We start from the raw sequence: 16,022 nt of genomic DNA, 5'->3' as shown, positions 1-16,022 counted from the left end.
CAGTACTTGTGACCAGAAGTCCAAAATCAAAATATCTGCAGGGCCAGGCTCTCTCCAAGAGTTCTAGAGGAGCATCCTGCCTTGCCGGGTGTAGCTTCCAGGGGTTCCTGGCATTCGCTGGCTTGTGGTAGTGTAACTCTGGTCACTGTCTCATTCTCATTTGGCCATCATTCCTGTGTCTCTGTGTGTGGAAATCTCTCTCTCTCTCTTCTCTTCTGAGAACAGTCATTGGATTGAGGATCCAATGAGAATTTTATCTTGAGATCCTTAACAGTTACATCTGCAAAGACTAACATGGGGAACAGTCTCCACACTACAGCCAGCTTTGATGCTTGGCGTCTTTCCAGAGATTTGCCCATTTCATCTAAGTTGTCAAAAGTATTGGGATGAGGTTTTTATAATAATTGGCCCTCTCACTTTCTTGGTTGTGGTAATGTGTGTCTATTCTATTTTTAATCTATGTCAGTCTGCCTAGAGGTTTATTAATTGTACTGACCTTTTCAAATAATAAGCTTTATGTTTCATTGATTTTCTTTATTGTTTTTCTGTCTTGTACTTCATTGAAGGAGAGTGCATTAAATCTTTATTTCCTGTCTTGTGCTTACTTCACATTGAATTTACTCTTTTTTCTTTTTCTTTATTTTCTTTTTTTTTTTCCTGAAACAGGGTCTCACTTTGTTGCCCAGGCTAGATGACAGTGGCATGATCCCAGCTCACTACAGCCTTGATCTCCTGGCTCAAGCAATCCTCTTACCTCAGCCTCCCAGATAGTGGGGACTGCAGATGTTCTCTACTATGCTCAGCTAATTTTTTATATTTTTTATTTGTAGAGATGAGGTTGCACTACCTTGTCCAGGCTGTTCTTGAACTCCTGGACTCAAGCAATCTCCCAGCCTCAGCCTCCCAAAGTGCTGGGATTACAGAAGGCAGAGCCTGGCTTCCTTTCAGTTTCTTAAGGTGGAAGCTAAGGTAACCTGTTTGACTTTTCTTATTTTTGAAAGTAGGCATTTAGTGCTATCACACTTCCTCTACGTTCCATCTTAGCAAAACCCCACAAATTCTGATACGTTGAATTTTGCTTTTAGCCAGTTAATGATACTTCCTGGCATCCCTCTTATTATTTTTAGACCACGGATTATTGAGAAGGGTGTTACTTCGTTTCCAAATATTTGAGTATTTTCCAGACATCTTTTGTTACTGATTTCTAACTTCATTCCACTGTAGCTATAGAAGACATCTGTGTGACTTAAATTATTTTAAAGTTATTAAAACATATCTTATGGCTCAGAATATAGTCTATCTTGATAAATGTTCCATGTGTACTTAAAAAGAAGGCATATTCTGCTCTGGTTGGGTGTATTCTATAAATACCAATTAGGTTAAGATGAGTTTTAGTGTGGTTTAAACAATCTACAACCGTACTGATTTTCTGCTTTCTTATTTTATCTGTTATGAAAGAGGCATTATGACTGTAGATTCATAGACATCTACTTGCTGCTCTGATAGTTTTTGTTTTATATATTTTGAATCTCTGTTATTAGGTGCATAATGGTTTAGGACTGTTACTTCTACTTCCTGAGTTGCTCCCCTATATAGCAATTATGAAACAATAATGACTTTCTTTATCCCTACTAAGAGTCTTTGTCTAAAAGCCACTTTGACATTACTATAGCTACTGTAGCTTTCTTTAGCTTAGTGTTAGCGTGACTTATTTTTCCTTCTTCTTTACTTTTAACTTTTTGTATCTCTGTATTTAATATGTGTTACTTAGAGTTGGGATATATTGAGAAACATATATTTTTTCAATCTCATAATTTTTGGCTTTTAATTGAGGTGTTTAAACTATTTATGTTATGATCTATATATTGATCTTTAAAATCTACCTTCATGCTTTTTAAAACATTTTATCACATATTCTTTGTAGTCTTTTCCTGTTTATTCTGCCTTACTTTAGATTAACTATATATTTTCAAATTCCTTTTTACCTTCTTTTTAAGCTATACCTGTTTGTTTTATTAATCTGGTAATTGCTTTAGGCTTTATAGTATACGTCTAACTTATTAGTCCACTTGCAGGTTCTATAATATTTCCTATACGGTATATGAATCTTACAATAATATACTTTAATTTCTCTCCTCTTTGACTTCTGTTATTGCTGTTAAATATGTTGGTACTATATATATTATAAACCCCAAAGTAGTTACTTAATTTGTTAATATTTTTTCTTTAAGCAATCAATTATCTTTTAAATAGACTTAAAGATTGCTTTAATATTCATCCATATACTTACCATTTTTGGTGTTCTGTATTACTTTCTGTGAATGTGTATGCTAACAAGTTTTTATTTTTAAGTACAAACACTGTACCCACAAGTTAAATATAAGAAACTTTCAATATCATGACTTAAAATTTGGGGTTTTTCTACAATCAATTTATTGAAATATAATTCACATGCGATACAATTCACCTATTTAAAGAACCATAATTCAGATTTTTAGTATATTCACAGAGTTATGCAACCATTACAACAATCTAATGGTAGGATATTTTTAGCACCAAAAAAGAAGCCCTGTACCCATTATCAGTCATTTATTTTCTCTCAGTTCTCCTCGTACCTGCTTCTAGGCAAACACTGATCTGCTTTCTGTCTCTGTAGATTCACCTATTCTGGGTATTTATTAAATGGGTCATAACTATAATTGGTGTTTTGTTATCTTTTCTGACTGGTTCTTTTACTTAGCATGTTTTCAAGATTCCTCCTTGTTTTAGCATGTATCAATACTTTGTTACATGGCTGGATAATATTCTATTGTATGCATATACTACATTTTGTTTATATATTCATCAGTTGATAAAAATTTGAGTTGTTTCCACATTTCGAATATTTTGAGTACTACTGTAACCAACATTTAAGTACAGGTTTTGGAATGAAGTTATGTTTTCAATTCTCTAGGGTATATAGCCAGGAGTAAATTTGTTGAGTCATATCATAATTCTGTTTATCATTTTGAGAAGCTGCCAAAGTGCTTTCCAAAGTGGCTGCATCATTCTATATTCCCTGCCAGCAGTATAATATGATTCCAATTTGTATACACACTTGCCAACACTTGTTTTTTATTATAGCCATCCTAGTAGGTGTGAAGTAAAATCACGCTGTTGATTTGATTTGTATTTCCCTAATAGGAAATGATGTGTGTTTTCTTTCCCAAATGTGTTTTGAACATGTATGTACCATCTTTGGAGAAATAGCAGCTTCTTTGCATATTTGTAAAAATTTGTTTATTCATCTTTTTTATTGTTGAGATGTAACAGTCATTTATACATTCTGAGTACAAGTCCCTTATCAGATATGTAATTCACAAGTATTTTCTCTTATCCAGTGGGTTTTAACTTTACTGATAATATGAATTATAGCTTTTCTTTTATTTTGAGATGTTCTATTTACCTACTTTTCTTTTGTCACTTATACTTCTGGCATCATATCTACTTAGCAAATACCTTATATCAGCCAATGACCTAAGCCCTGAGGTATGTATACAACTGAAAGAGATGTGGTTCCTGTTTTATGCAGATTAAATCTAGTGGGAGGCCCATGAATTTATTTAAAATAAGTCATAAACATACAACTGCAAACTCATCAGTTCTATAAAAATTGAGAGCTATGAAGAAGTGTAACAGGGACTAGATCTAATCAGTGTGTATATGTGTGGACTTATGTGTGTGTGTGTGTTTCAGTAGAGAGTTGTCAATGAGGCAATGTTTGAATTGAGATCTGTAAGACCAAAAGAGGAAAGGGAAATGGTGAAAGCTCTCCAGGAAAAGATATTCTGAGCAGACATGTCATCTACAGAAACTGAAATGAGAAGTGTGGAATTGCAGAGTGAGCAGGGGGTAAGAAAAGATCAGATGAGGGTATACAGCATGGAGCATCTTGTAAGCCATGCTAAAGATTTTAACATTTTCCCTAAAAGCAAGGGAAAGTAATTAGAGGGTTAAAGCCTTTGGCTATAGTCTAGAAAAGAGATTGTGAGGAGAATAAGTGTTAGTGAGCTGGCCAGTTAGGAGGCAATCAATCAGGCAATGGTGATGATGGTGGCATGAAGTACAGTAATGGTAATAGAGGTGAAGCACAGGAAAGAAACTGGAGACATATTTGCTTAGAAGAATGAACAAGCCTGGACCTTGAATAATATATGGGATATTGTACACCAGATTGATTGCCACATTTGTCCTAGAAGGAAGAAGGAAGAAGGTGTGCTCTGAGCCTCAAGTCTTAAAGTTACCTGATGTAGTTCTCAAACACTCACTTAGATGTCACTCGGTAAGACTGAGCACCTGAATTTCTTGCTGTGTTTGGCATCCAGATCTGGTATTATTAACCGATTTTTGTATTTTCTCCTATACACAGGCTCTATATCACCCTTCAGATGCAATATATGATATAAATCTTCAAGTTCTGATATTACAACAAATTCTTTGCTAAATTCTGTGCATTTATCTCCTTACACATTTTTTTTCTTCTGGCAGTCAATAGTACAACCTGCCTAGTCAAGTTCAGTCTTCCAGAACTTTACCAGGCACTAAACCATGTAACTGACATTCTTTCAAGCAATGAACGTGAAGTGGGCAAGAAGAGTTTGCCCTCTCTGACCATTCATTGCAAACCAGTCTATAGTACAGATAAGCCAGGAGTATAACTGACATGTAATCTCAACAGCTCGGGAACTGAGATGCTTCAACAATGGGAACGTTCTTCATGTTCTCTTTATCCTATATTTCCCTAAGCAGACCACCTATTCACCACATCCTCTGCAAAACACAGTGAGAAATTTAATGTTTCTTTCAAACATAAAAATTGATAAACTTCTTCCCAGATGCTTAAGCTTTCAGGGACATGGTATATAATTACTCTTTCCTCCTATAATTCCCTATATTATGGCTCCAACATTTGCAGTGCATATTCTTGTAATTACTCCTACATATAATTACATTTACATAAAACTTACATAATTTTACCTGCATTATAAGGTGATGATTCATTTTTCCAAAACTTTTTTGATACCCCAAAACAGTATACACTGGTGCTACATTTATGTTTTACATGAAATGCTAAAGAAAGAAAAAACATATACTTGTATATTAGCCTGTCACAGTTAGGCTAGTATTCAGAAATTGGGAAATTGATATTCAAATAGCTGTAAGTAGAATGGAAATGAGTAGAAAAGGCATACTCATGTCACAGTATCAGATCATTTCCATGTAACATCCAGAAAGGTGTAACATCAAAATGTATATATTATATATACCAAGTATAATAAAAATCAAAGCAAATCAAGGAAGCAGATTGCTCCTGCAGGACCCAGGAAACACCCCAAACACTGAGCGCCCAAACTGTGGAAGTGGGAAAGAGAGATCATCTGCCCTAATGCACACCCTCACTGGGGAAACTGAAGGTCCAGATTACTAGAGAAGATTCTGACCTTGCCTGGAGCTGAGTCAATTTAGAAAGCCAAGCAAAACACAGGGATAGAGGAAGCAGCAGGAAAAGCCCTGTGAACTTGCTGAGTCCTCTGCCAAACCATTCTTCCTGGTCTTACAGGGGTCCTTTGGGAGGGTGGACAGAGGCACTGGGAAAAGGCCACAGGTAGAAGGAAATCTCTAGCTGAACTTTGTAACAATTTGAACTGATTGAGAAGTCTCCTGGTCAGACCTCAGGGGAGGTCATGAATCTGGTGTGCAGACCCCACAGGCAGAGCGGGAGAGGGGAAGGAAAGCCATACTTGCTTTTGCAGCTAGGAGGCAGGTAGCCTGGGGAAAGTTCTCAACCCTGTTTGCCCACTGCTTGGAAACAGGTGCTATTGGGTGTCGCGTCATAGTGGCAGTGAGACTGGCCCTTCAGATTCTGTGTGAGCTGGGTGAGATCTGTGACAGCCAACTTTCCCCCACCTCTCTGACAACCCGCATGACACAGTAGAGACAACCATAATCCTCCTAGGAACATAACTCCATTGACCTGGGAACCTCATCTCCATTGCCCACAGCAGACACAGCAAGACCAGCCCAAGGGAAGTGTACACTCAGACATGCCTAGCCCTGCCCCCACCCAATGGTCCTTCTCTACTCACCCTGGTAACTGAAGACAAAGTGTATATACTCTTGGAAGTTTTAGGGGCCCACCCACCTCCTTTTCCTCCCCATACTACCACAGCTGATGCTCTCTGTAAAGCGCCACCTGCTGGCAGGATGCCAACCAGCACAAAAATAAGATATTAAAGCACCAAAGCTAAGAAATCTAAAAGACTCTATTTCACCCCCGTACCATCTCCACCAGAACAGGTGCTGTCATCTACGGCTGAGAGACCCACAAATGGTTTATGTCACAGGTGCTGTCTACAGACAACCCCCAGTACCAGCCTGGAACGTGGTAGACTTGCCGGGTTGTTAGACTCAGAAGAGAGGTAACAATCACTACAGCTTGGCTCTCAGGAAGCCATATCCATAGGAAAAGGGAGAGAGTAGTACATCAAGGGAACACGCCATGGGATAAAAGAATCTGAACAACAGCCTTCAGCCCTAGACCTTGCCTCTGACAGAGACTACCCAAATGAGAAAGAAACAGAAAACCAACTCCAGCAATATGAAAAAACAAAGTTATTTAACGACCCCCCAAAAAATCAGAATAGCTCACCAGCAACAGATCCAAAGCAAGAAGAAATCTGTGATTTACTAAAAAAGAATTCAGGAGGTTAGTTATTAACCAGGGAATGACCAGAGAAAGGTGAAGCCCAATGTTAGAAAAATAAAAATAAAAATGATACAAGAAGTGAAGGGATAAATATTCAATAAAATAGATAGCATAAATAAAAAATAATAGAAACACCTGAAACTATCAAAATTCTAGAAGATCACATTAGAAAAAACATTCTAGACAATGGCTTATGCAAGGATTTCATGACCATGAACCCAAAAGCAAATACAATAAAAATGAAAATAAACAGCTGGGACTTAATTAAACTAAAGAGCTTTTGCATGGCCAAAGGAACAGTCAACAGAGAAAACAGACAATTCACAAAGTGGGAAAAAATTTTTCACAATCTATACATCTGATAAAGGACTACTATCCAGAATCTACAATGAATTCCAACAACTCATCAAGAAAAAAATAAGCAGTCCTATTAAAAAGTAGAGTAAGAACATGAATAGACAATTCTCTAAAAAAAGATATACAAATGGCCAACAAACGTGAAAAAATGCTCAACATCACTAATGAACAGGGAAACACAAATCAAAACCATAACACAATACCGCCTTACTCCTGCAAGAATGGTCATAATCAAAAAGTAAAAAAAAAAAAAAAAAAAAATAGTAGATGGTGGCCAGTTGTGGTGGCTCATGCCGGTAATCCTAGCACCTTGGGAGGCCAAAGGCAGGTGAATAATGAGACCAGGAGTTTGAGGCCAGCCTCAACCACATGGTAAACCCTGTCCCTGCTAAAAATACAAAATATTAGCTGGCCATGGTGGTGGGTGCCCATAATCCCAGCTACTCAGGAAGCTGAGACAGGAGAATTGCTTGCACCCCAGAGGTAGAGGTTGCAGCAAGCTGACTTTGTGCCTTTGCTCTCCAGCCTGGGCGACAGTACGAGACTTCATCTCAAAAAGAAAAAAAAAATAAATAAAATAAAAATAGTAGATAAATAGTAGACGTTGGTGTGGATGCCAACAGGGAAAGAACACTGCCATACTGCTGGTAGGAATGCAAACTGGTACAACCATTATGCAAAACAGTATGGAGATTCCTTAAAGAACTAAAAGTAGAACTACCATTTGGTTCAGAAGTCCCACTACTGAGTATCTACCCAGAGGAAAAGAAATCATACAAAAATGATACTTGCACACATGTGTTTAGAGCAGCACAATTCCAAATGGCAAAAATGTGAAACAAACCCATCAATCCATGAGTGGATAAAGAAACTGTGGTATATATACACACAAACACACACAATGAAGTACTAATCAGTCATAAAAAGGAATGAATTAATGGCATTCACAGTGACCTGGATGAGACTGTAGACTAGTATTCTAAGCGAAGTAACTCAGAGGTGGAAAACCAAACATCATATGTTCTCACTCGTAAGTGGGAGCTGAGCTATGAGGATGCAAAGGCATAAGAATGACCCATTGGACTTTGGGGACTCAGGGGGAATGGGTGAGAATGGGGTGAAAGATAACAGACTTCAAATAGGGTGCAGTGTACACTTCTCGGGTTATGGGTGCACCAAAGGCTCCAAAATCAACGCTAAAGGACTTACCTATGTAACCAAACACCACCTGTTCCCCAAGCATCTATGAAAATTAAAAAAAAATTAAAAATAATAATAATGTTAAATTTTTTTTTCAAAAATAATTGGTAAAGAGGGAGAGAAGGCCACATTTTCCAAAGTCATATTTACTATCCTAAACTTTCACTATAATATACTGAAGAGTCAGAACGAGCCCACAGACGGGAATCAACATACTCAGACTTGTCCTCTTCTGGTGTGGCCCTGGGTATGTTACTTCGGTATTCTTAGCTATGGTTTCTCCATACTAAAAATTTTGGGACTGAAATAGGTCAGTGTTCTTAAACATGTGTTCTCTAAGCACTGGGAGATCTTCAGGGAAAACTCAAAAATGGTGTTTGTGGTGGCATTGAACAGACAAGAATCTGAACCACCCTCCTCCCTACACAGATAAGCTCTCCTTATAGAACTCTTACATATAATATAGTTCTACAGAAGATGCCAAACTAAATCAAAATAAACAATATCCAGTCTGAAAAATCTTTAGGCTAGATGGTATCTGTGGTCATTTTTACCATGGCTTTCTCAAATACTGAGCTTCATGTATGGAGCATTCTGTACTACTAGCTTTCTGTGATTATAATGATAATCAATAGCAATAAAGACCTGAGACACTACAAATTTCAAACTTCAAGCTATATTCAGTGCACTTTTGGTATCAAGAATTTTTCATTTCCAATGACTTAAAAGCAGATAAGCCATTCTTATTGCCTATGCCAACTCTGTGAGTGTATGTGTGCGTGTGTGTGTGTGTGTTTGTGTGTATTACGCTAATAATTTAAGCAGCTTTGTGATACAGCTTGCATTTTTGAGGGCTTTCTTTGAGTTACCTAGTATACTAAGAGCTTAAAATTTATTTTCTACTTCAATCCTTAGAGAAACCTTTTAGGTAATATTATTATTCCCAATGCAGAAATGCAGAGACTCTAGCATAAATAATTTAACTAGCTTGCTCATGAGCCACAGGTAGTAAAAGGCAAGGGTGGGGCTTGAACCTGTCTACTTGTCTATAACTTTATGCTGTATTTATCCTATGATAAATATGATAAATCTCCTATGAGGAGATTCAAATAATCAGATAATTATCAAATGGGGAAATTAAAATAGATAGATCTTTGTCTGATATATATATATATTAAAAAATTTAAAAAACCCAAGAATAGTAAATCCCTCTTTGAGAGGAACTAGTATTTCTCCAACAGAGAAGTTTCATCCAGTGAGTAGGAAGGAACGGTTTAGGTTTGCCCAGAATCATGGAGTCAATGGTATGCTCTATGAAACACTATTACTTTATTTCCTTATTTGATTTTTCAAATGTAAGCTTGGCTGAAAGTCTTTAGCTAAGTTAATGACATTAAAACAAATAACAGCATATGCTAAGTGAACTGCTATAGTCCAAAGCAGTAACAACTGTGTATGTTTTGGGGCGGTGGTAAGATATGAAATAGGGAAAGAATGACGAAACTGTAATGCCACCCTCCTCGACTAAGAAGACTACTAACTAATTAATGCACGCTGACTCCAAAGATGCTTCATTTTAATCTTCTGATTGCATATGAATAAAGCTTTACTAGAGTAGATTACACTCATGGCTCAATAATCTAAAGAGATCTGGATAGCGTTTCTCTACAAACCCTGAGCAGGTCAGTAGCCAGATGTCTTCTTAAAATTCAAAGATATTCATCCTTTTTACTAATAACTGCTTAAGTAATTCAATGAAAAAAGAAGGGATCACCACACAATAGGCCCTATGACTGAGACTGTTAAATTCAGAAAATCTTGTTAAAACTCTGGAAGTGATGTAAGTTGCATCTAAATTGGCTTTTAGGGCTGCCTTGCCTTAAAAACAGTCTTTCACAGATGAAACAGTTTTTTGGGATATTAGCTAACTAAGAACCCAACCCCAGTATGGGATGTTCATTTTTATTTTTCAGCTTTATTCATTATCTGTTCTCAGCAAGTATCTGTGAAGTTTGAAGAAGAATTACCACAAAATTTATTTAAATAAATTCTTTAAAAAATTTTTATAGAAAGAAAGAAAGAGAGAGAAGAAAAGAAAATCACCTTGGCCTCAACTCTTTCCTTAACTATGAATCATTTGATACATACACTGTATTTTAAAATTATTCTCATGGGATAGAATTAGAAATTCCCATTAAAAATACTAAGGAATAATACTCTCTTTCATTTTTCAATGTTTTTCTATTTTTTGGTCAAATTCAATATCTTTAAAGGTGAATATTTCATTTTACCAACATACTACAATTGTTTGTTCATTTTGCAGGGTAGGTAGTTGAGCTACTTCAAAATGACATTATTTTGCAGGTCACAGATCTTTACAACTCTCGTAAATTCCTGATTTTCACTAGACAATAATTTTTATCTCTCCTTCTTAAAAAATGCATGCAAAGACTGTGAGCTTTGGGGTTGATTTGTGGTTTTAGCCCCTATATTTTCACATTTAAGGGAAACATCTGTTCAACAAATCATTGTTGTATTTATTTCAACTGACAATGCATTTAAATATGGATTGAAATAAGAAGATGCCATGGGCTTCCGGTGTATATCAAACAGAACAATGAACACCCAGATTACATTAGAAGGACTGTGACTGAAGACATTTAGACAGAATATGTGTTGATAGAGTAATTATTAGGTGGTGTAAGTGGCAATGTAGAAGGCTTAAAAAGTCCTTATATGAATAGTTTCTTTTCCACAGAAGAGGTCTTGTGTTTGAAAAAATTAAAAAAAGAGGCTTTTAACTTCTAGTAACTTCCAAAATCAATTGCCTCATGTTCAATTGTAAGAATATTGTCAGTGTTCCTCTATGAAATGCATAACACATATTAATTTTGAGTGAATAACTTTTAGTACTGAAAACCATACCTGATCTGGTGGTTTCTTCTTCACTCCATGCAGTGAGAATCAATAGATTGATGTGGTGAGACAGTTACCTGGGGTGATCTAAAATGAAAAAGGCATTTTAAAATTAGGAAAAGAAACCTGCAAACTCCAATACTAATGGCCTCATAATAGGATGTCTTTCAGTCAATCAGTAACATTTACTGTGTACCCACTATGTACTGAGCCCAGTTGTATGTGGGCATGGAGATACAAAGAAAGGGTAGAAAGAATCTAGCCTAATGCTGATAAATACTTGTAAAATGAATGAATGGTAAATAAAAACAGAAAAAAGTCCTAATCACTTTTATGGATGACTAGTTTATAAATTATTTGGGAAGGAAAAATATTACACATTTCATATATGTATTTATGTAATTATTCAAAAATATTTTAATTTGTATCACTTTTTATATCCTGAGCAGAGAGGAAGTTATGTGAGCAAGAGAGACATGGTACACATGAGCTTAAAGCTCTGATTTCAACGTGCATATAAACTGTGGATGCATAAAGAAACAAACTTCTGGCTAGGCACAGTGGCTCACACCTGTAATCCAGCTCTTTGGGAGGCCAAGGTAGGTGCATCACGAGTCAGGAGTTCAAGACCAGCTTGGCCAATACGTTGAAACCCCATCTCTACTAAAAATACAAAAATTAGCTGGGTGTGGTGGTGCACATCTGTAGTCCCAGCTGCTCCGGAGGCTGAGGCAGAAGAATCATTTGAACCCAGGAGGCGGAGGTTGCAATGAGCTGAGATTGAGCCACTGAACTGCAGCCTGGGCAACAGAGCAAGACTCAGTCTCAAAAAAATAAATAAATAAAAATAAAAATAAATAAAAAAAGAAAAGAAAAGAAAAAGAAAGAAACTGAAATTTCTGAGCTCTGTGTTCAGTGTTTGCCTTCATGAGACTTAATCATTTTTGTCTCTCTGAAGTATCTTATTTCAGCACGGTTATTTACATGGCAACTGGGATTAAGGTAATGAACACCATTTATAGTAGTGTCAAACTCAAGTCTGCTACTGATATGCATTTACCTTGACCATGACCCAGGGTTAGCTGCTAGACAATTCACCAAAGGCTATAGGCAAATCAAAGTTATGGATGGCAAACGGCTAAAGTAGATCAATAAAAATGATGTAAGCCAATGAAATAAGACTTCAGGTTTTATTTCTCATTATTGGCTTTACAGTTAGAAGGTGTCTGGTACACAGTGAGTACTTAATAAAAGCAAGCTGAATTAATAAGTGATGAATGCCAGTAAGATATTAATCAAATATCTATATCAAATGTGCACTCAAATAGTAGAAATGCTTAGTACCATTTTTGAATTATCTATGATTACAATTTTTATTTCAAATAAATTATGGCATTGTATTTATAATTGGAAGAAAAGATTATTTTGCCAGCGATAGCCTCTGTGGTTTTAAATACACAAAAAACTTTCTTAAATAGAAGTCCCTTGTTTTAATGTAAATTGGTGTGGTTTTTCAAGTTTTTACTTGATGTTTTTCAAAGATGAACTGCTTTCTGTAAGAGAAAAAGAAGAATTTGGAGATCTCAGGGTACTTAAAGGTAGAAGGGATGAGAGGAAGAGAAGGGAGGAGGAAGAAGAAGAAAGAAAGAATCAATGAAATAGATGGCCATTCCCAAAGACTTCCAAATTTTCAGTAACACAGACAAAAACTCCCGTATAATGTGATATAGAAACATTTTTGTAGATATTGGAAAAACGAATGAATTTCAGATGGAATTTACACAGTTTGAAAGAATATAAACTCCCTAGGTAATTAACATATTTTAAGAAGAGCTATTTAAATTTCCTATGCCATGAAATTCAGAGAGGTACTCAAAAATTTTCATATAGATTAAAAATCTTGAAGAACTTAAAATACCACAGCAATATGATTTGTGTAATATAAAATATAAACATTAATCTCAGTGTGGTAGGCCAAATAATCACCCAACACCTCTAAGATGTGCATGTCCCAATCCCAAGAACCTGTGAATGTTCCCATACATGGCAAAAGGGACTGTGCATATGTGATTGAATTAAGGATCTTGAGATAAAGACATTATCGTGACTTATCTGGGGGGCCCCAAATGTAACCAGAAAGTTCCTTATAGGTAACAGATAGAGGCAAGAGGGAACGTCACAGAAAGATTTGAAGATGCTATGCTACTGGATTTGAGATGACAGACAGGACCATATAAGCAAAGGATGCAGGGGCCCGTAGAAATTGGAATGGGCCAGGAAACAAATTATCCACTAAAGACTCTAAATTTATGCTAAATTGTTAGAGCAACAGTAAGAAACTAACACACTAAGTAAAATCTTGATTAACTAGGAGTTAGATTTGAATTGAAAGTATCCAGAAGTTTTCAATACACGGTCAAATAATAAGAAAATAATCAGATTGTATGGATATATGGAGAGGGAGAAGATACACAAACCACTAAAGTGAAGCCCTTAATATGGTAAATTTGATGTGAAATTTTATATTATGTGAATTATATCTCAAATCAATAAATGACTTGCTGAATAAAGATTACACAATAATAAGCAAGTTTTACTTTATTGTTTGAACCACTTCAATGCAACTCTAATCTACTTTCCTTTGTTTTCTGAAAATATGATGACAATGATGATAATCATAACAATTTTGATGACAATAACCATGTTGCTTTCTTTCCAGGCTAATTCAGTTTATTTTGGAGTCTGTTCCTAACCTAAAGAAATATAATACATTAAAGAACAAAAAAACACTTTCCAATTATAATACTCACCATTCAATTACGTGATTTGGATCCACTAGGGAGTCTGACCCACTCCCCTAACATTATTCTTTACTTCTTTTTTACCACCTTATTTTTTACTGATTTCTACCCAACTTAACCTCAGCCCCAGATTCTTTTTGTCAACCTGATTCTACTCTAAATACTGCTCCAGAGTGACTCTGTGATCTGCCTTTCAAGAGGAATGTAGAGCTTGAACTTGGTCTTCCTCTACACTGAGATAATACAGCTGGACAGCCCACCTTCAAATCCAGAGCAGAAAATGGATAGTATCTTTCTCTATGTTGTTATTATCAGGATATTGGTCAATATTATATTAGAAAGAAAAATGGAATTATGAAAAAAAGGAAGTAGGTCAAGTTAGTGCACAGAAGGAAGGCTTTTTTTTTTCTTTTGCAGTGCAGCCTTGTAGTAAGGAGCTTGATACACATGATGGGGAGACGAGCTCAGATGTGGAAAGAGAGAGAGCAGAGGAAGATGGTCTAGAAAATCCAGCTCCATCTTGCTATAGCCCACAACTAATAGTATCGCTCTAGAGGATAGAGAAGATGGTAGAAAATAATAAAAACCTGATTGAGCTTAGCAGTTTTTCACTTAACAATACTGAACACTGTATCAATAAAATATTACTTCAAGCATCCATCACAAAGATCACCATGAAAGAAAGAGGTTTGAGTATTCAGTGTGAACTGCTCTGAAGATTTTTATAACATTTATTTCTTGGATTCACATTTAAGAGGACTGTGTCCACAGAAATCTTAGGAAGATATTTTATATTTTATGAAGCAGCACTTTTATTTTTAAGCTGATATTTAGTGACTCTGGTGGGCCAAGAATTGTGATAATTACTTTCTGTGTATGATATTATGTAGTCATCATAGCAAATGAAAAATTTGGTACTATCTTTTTCATTTTATAAACCACAAAACTAAAGATCAAAGAAATTAAATAACGTAATCCAATTGGTAAACATTGATACAGATTCAATTTTATGTCTGTCTTACTATAAACTTGTGCTTTAAACCCCTCTGGGATATAACATCTTTTTATATACAAATAATGTGTTGCCACTACTAAAGCCAAAATTTCAGCTTTTAAAAAAAAGATCATTTGGTTCTTCTTTAAAACATAGATAATGTTATTCACAAGACAAAAGTGTCTTTGTGCTATATTTATTGCCTTTTTCTCTGATTTGAGGACATATGCCTGACAGAAAATAGCTGAATTTTCTCATAGAGAGAGCCCTTTCCTTCTTTCAGCATGTTGCCACTATTGCAAAAAGATTGTCCCAATTTCAAAGGACAGATGCAATGACTAATGGCAAATCGGTAACGGAAGCTTTTATCAGTGACTCAGTAAGTTATCAAAACTTAAAATACATGGAAAAGTGTCACTCTAGAAAACAGAATTATTTAAAGCCACTCTTAATAATTCAGCTTGGCTGCAGACTGGCAAAGTGATGCCAGAAATTAACAAAACACATCAGGTTTAGAGATCTATAATTAATCTTGTCAGGGGATGTGGCAGGACAGATTCCTATTTAAACTTGCATCTTGATGAGACTTCTCCCTCATTTACCGTTTCAGTACAGAACTCACTAGGGACTCAAGGGATCTAAATCCATTACAGTGGTTTTATAGTCCAGTTCATGCTCCTTGCATGCCCTGCCTTGTGCTTGGTGGCATTAAATATTTAACTAACTGTGACCATAGTGTTGTTGAAAAAGCAGCAGCTTTTAGTGCATTTTTTATACACGCCATTGAAGAACAAATATAAAATTAAAAAGTCTCTATCTGTCCAAGACTTGAGACAGAATAAATGGTCAGGGGGAAAATACAATCTGGGCTTAGTTCCTGTAATTGAATTTTATTACAAAGCTTTCTAAATTTGGGTATGCATCATATTCTGTAATAGTGTAAAATGTGAAGGATCATAAGCAATAATTCTATCATTAAATTTTAATGTGCAAGCACAACTTGGATAAG

The 16,022-nt window shown here is 35.8% G+C and overlaps 1 protein-coding gene across 3 annotated transcripts in view; it reads right to left on the bottom strand.

Annotated features, from left to right (window-relative positions):
* Positions 1–16,022, bottom strand: part of TENM4 (teneurin transmembrane protein 4) — a 3,045,593-nt gene that overhangs the window by 2,310,624 nt on the left and 718,947 nt on the right. For all 3 annotated transcript variants that reach the window (XM_074400388.1, XM_074400391.1, XM_074400392.1), the window contains exon 3: positions 11,228–11,305. The gene's annotated coding sequence lies outside the window, so the exon portion shown is untranslated. The remainder of the gene's footprint in view (positions 1–11,227; positions 11,306–16,022) is intronic.

Source organism: Saimiri boliviensis, chromosome 6 (assembly GCF_048565385.1).
Source record: "Saimiri boliviensis isolate mSaiBol1 chromosome 6, mSaiBol1.pri, whole genome shotgun sequence".
In the NCBI taxonomy this organism is placed as follows: Eukaryota; Metazoa; Chordata; class Mammalia; order Primates; family Cebidae; genus Saimiri; species Saimiri boliviensis.
The sequence above is the reverse complement of the archived record's forward strand: the minus strand, read 5'-3'. Positions and strand labels throughout refer to the sequence as shown.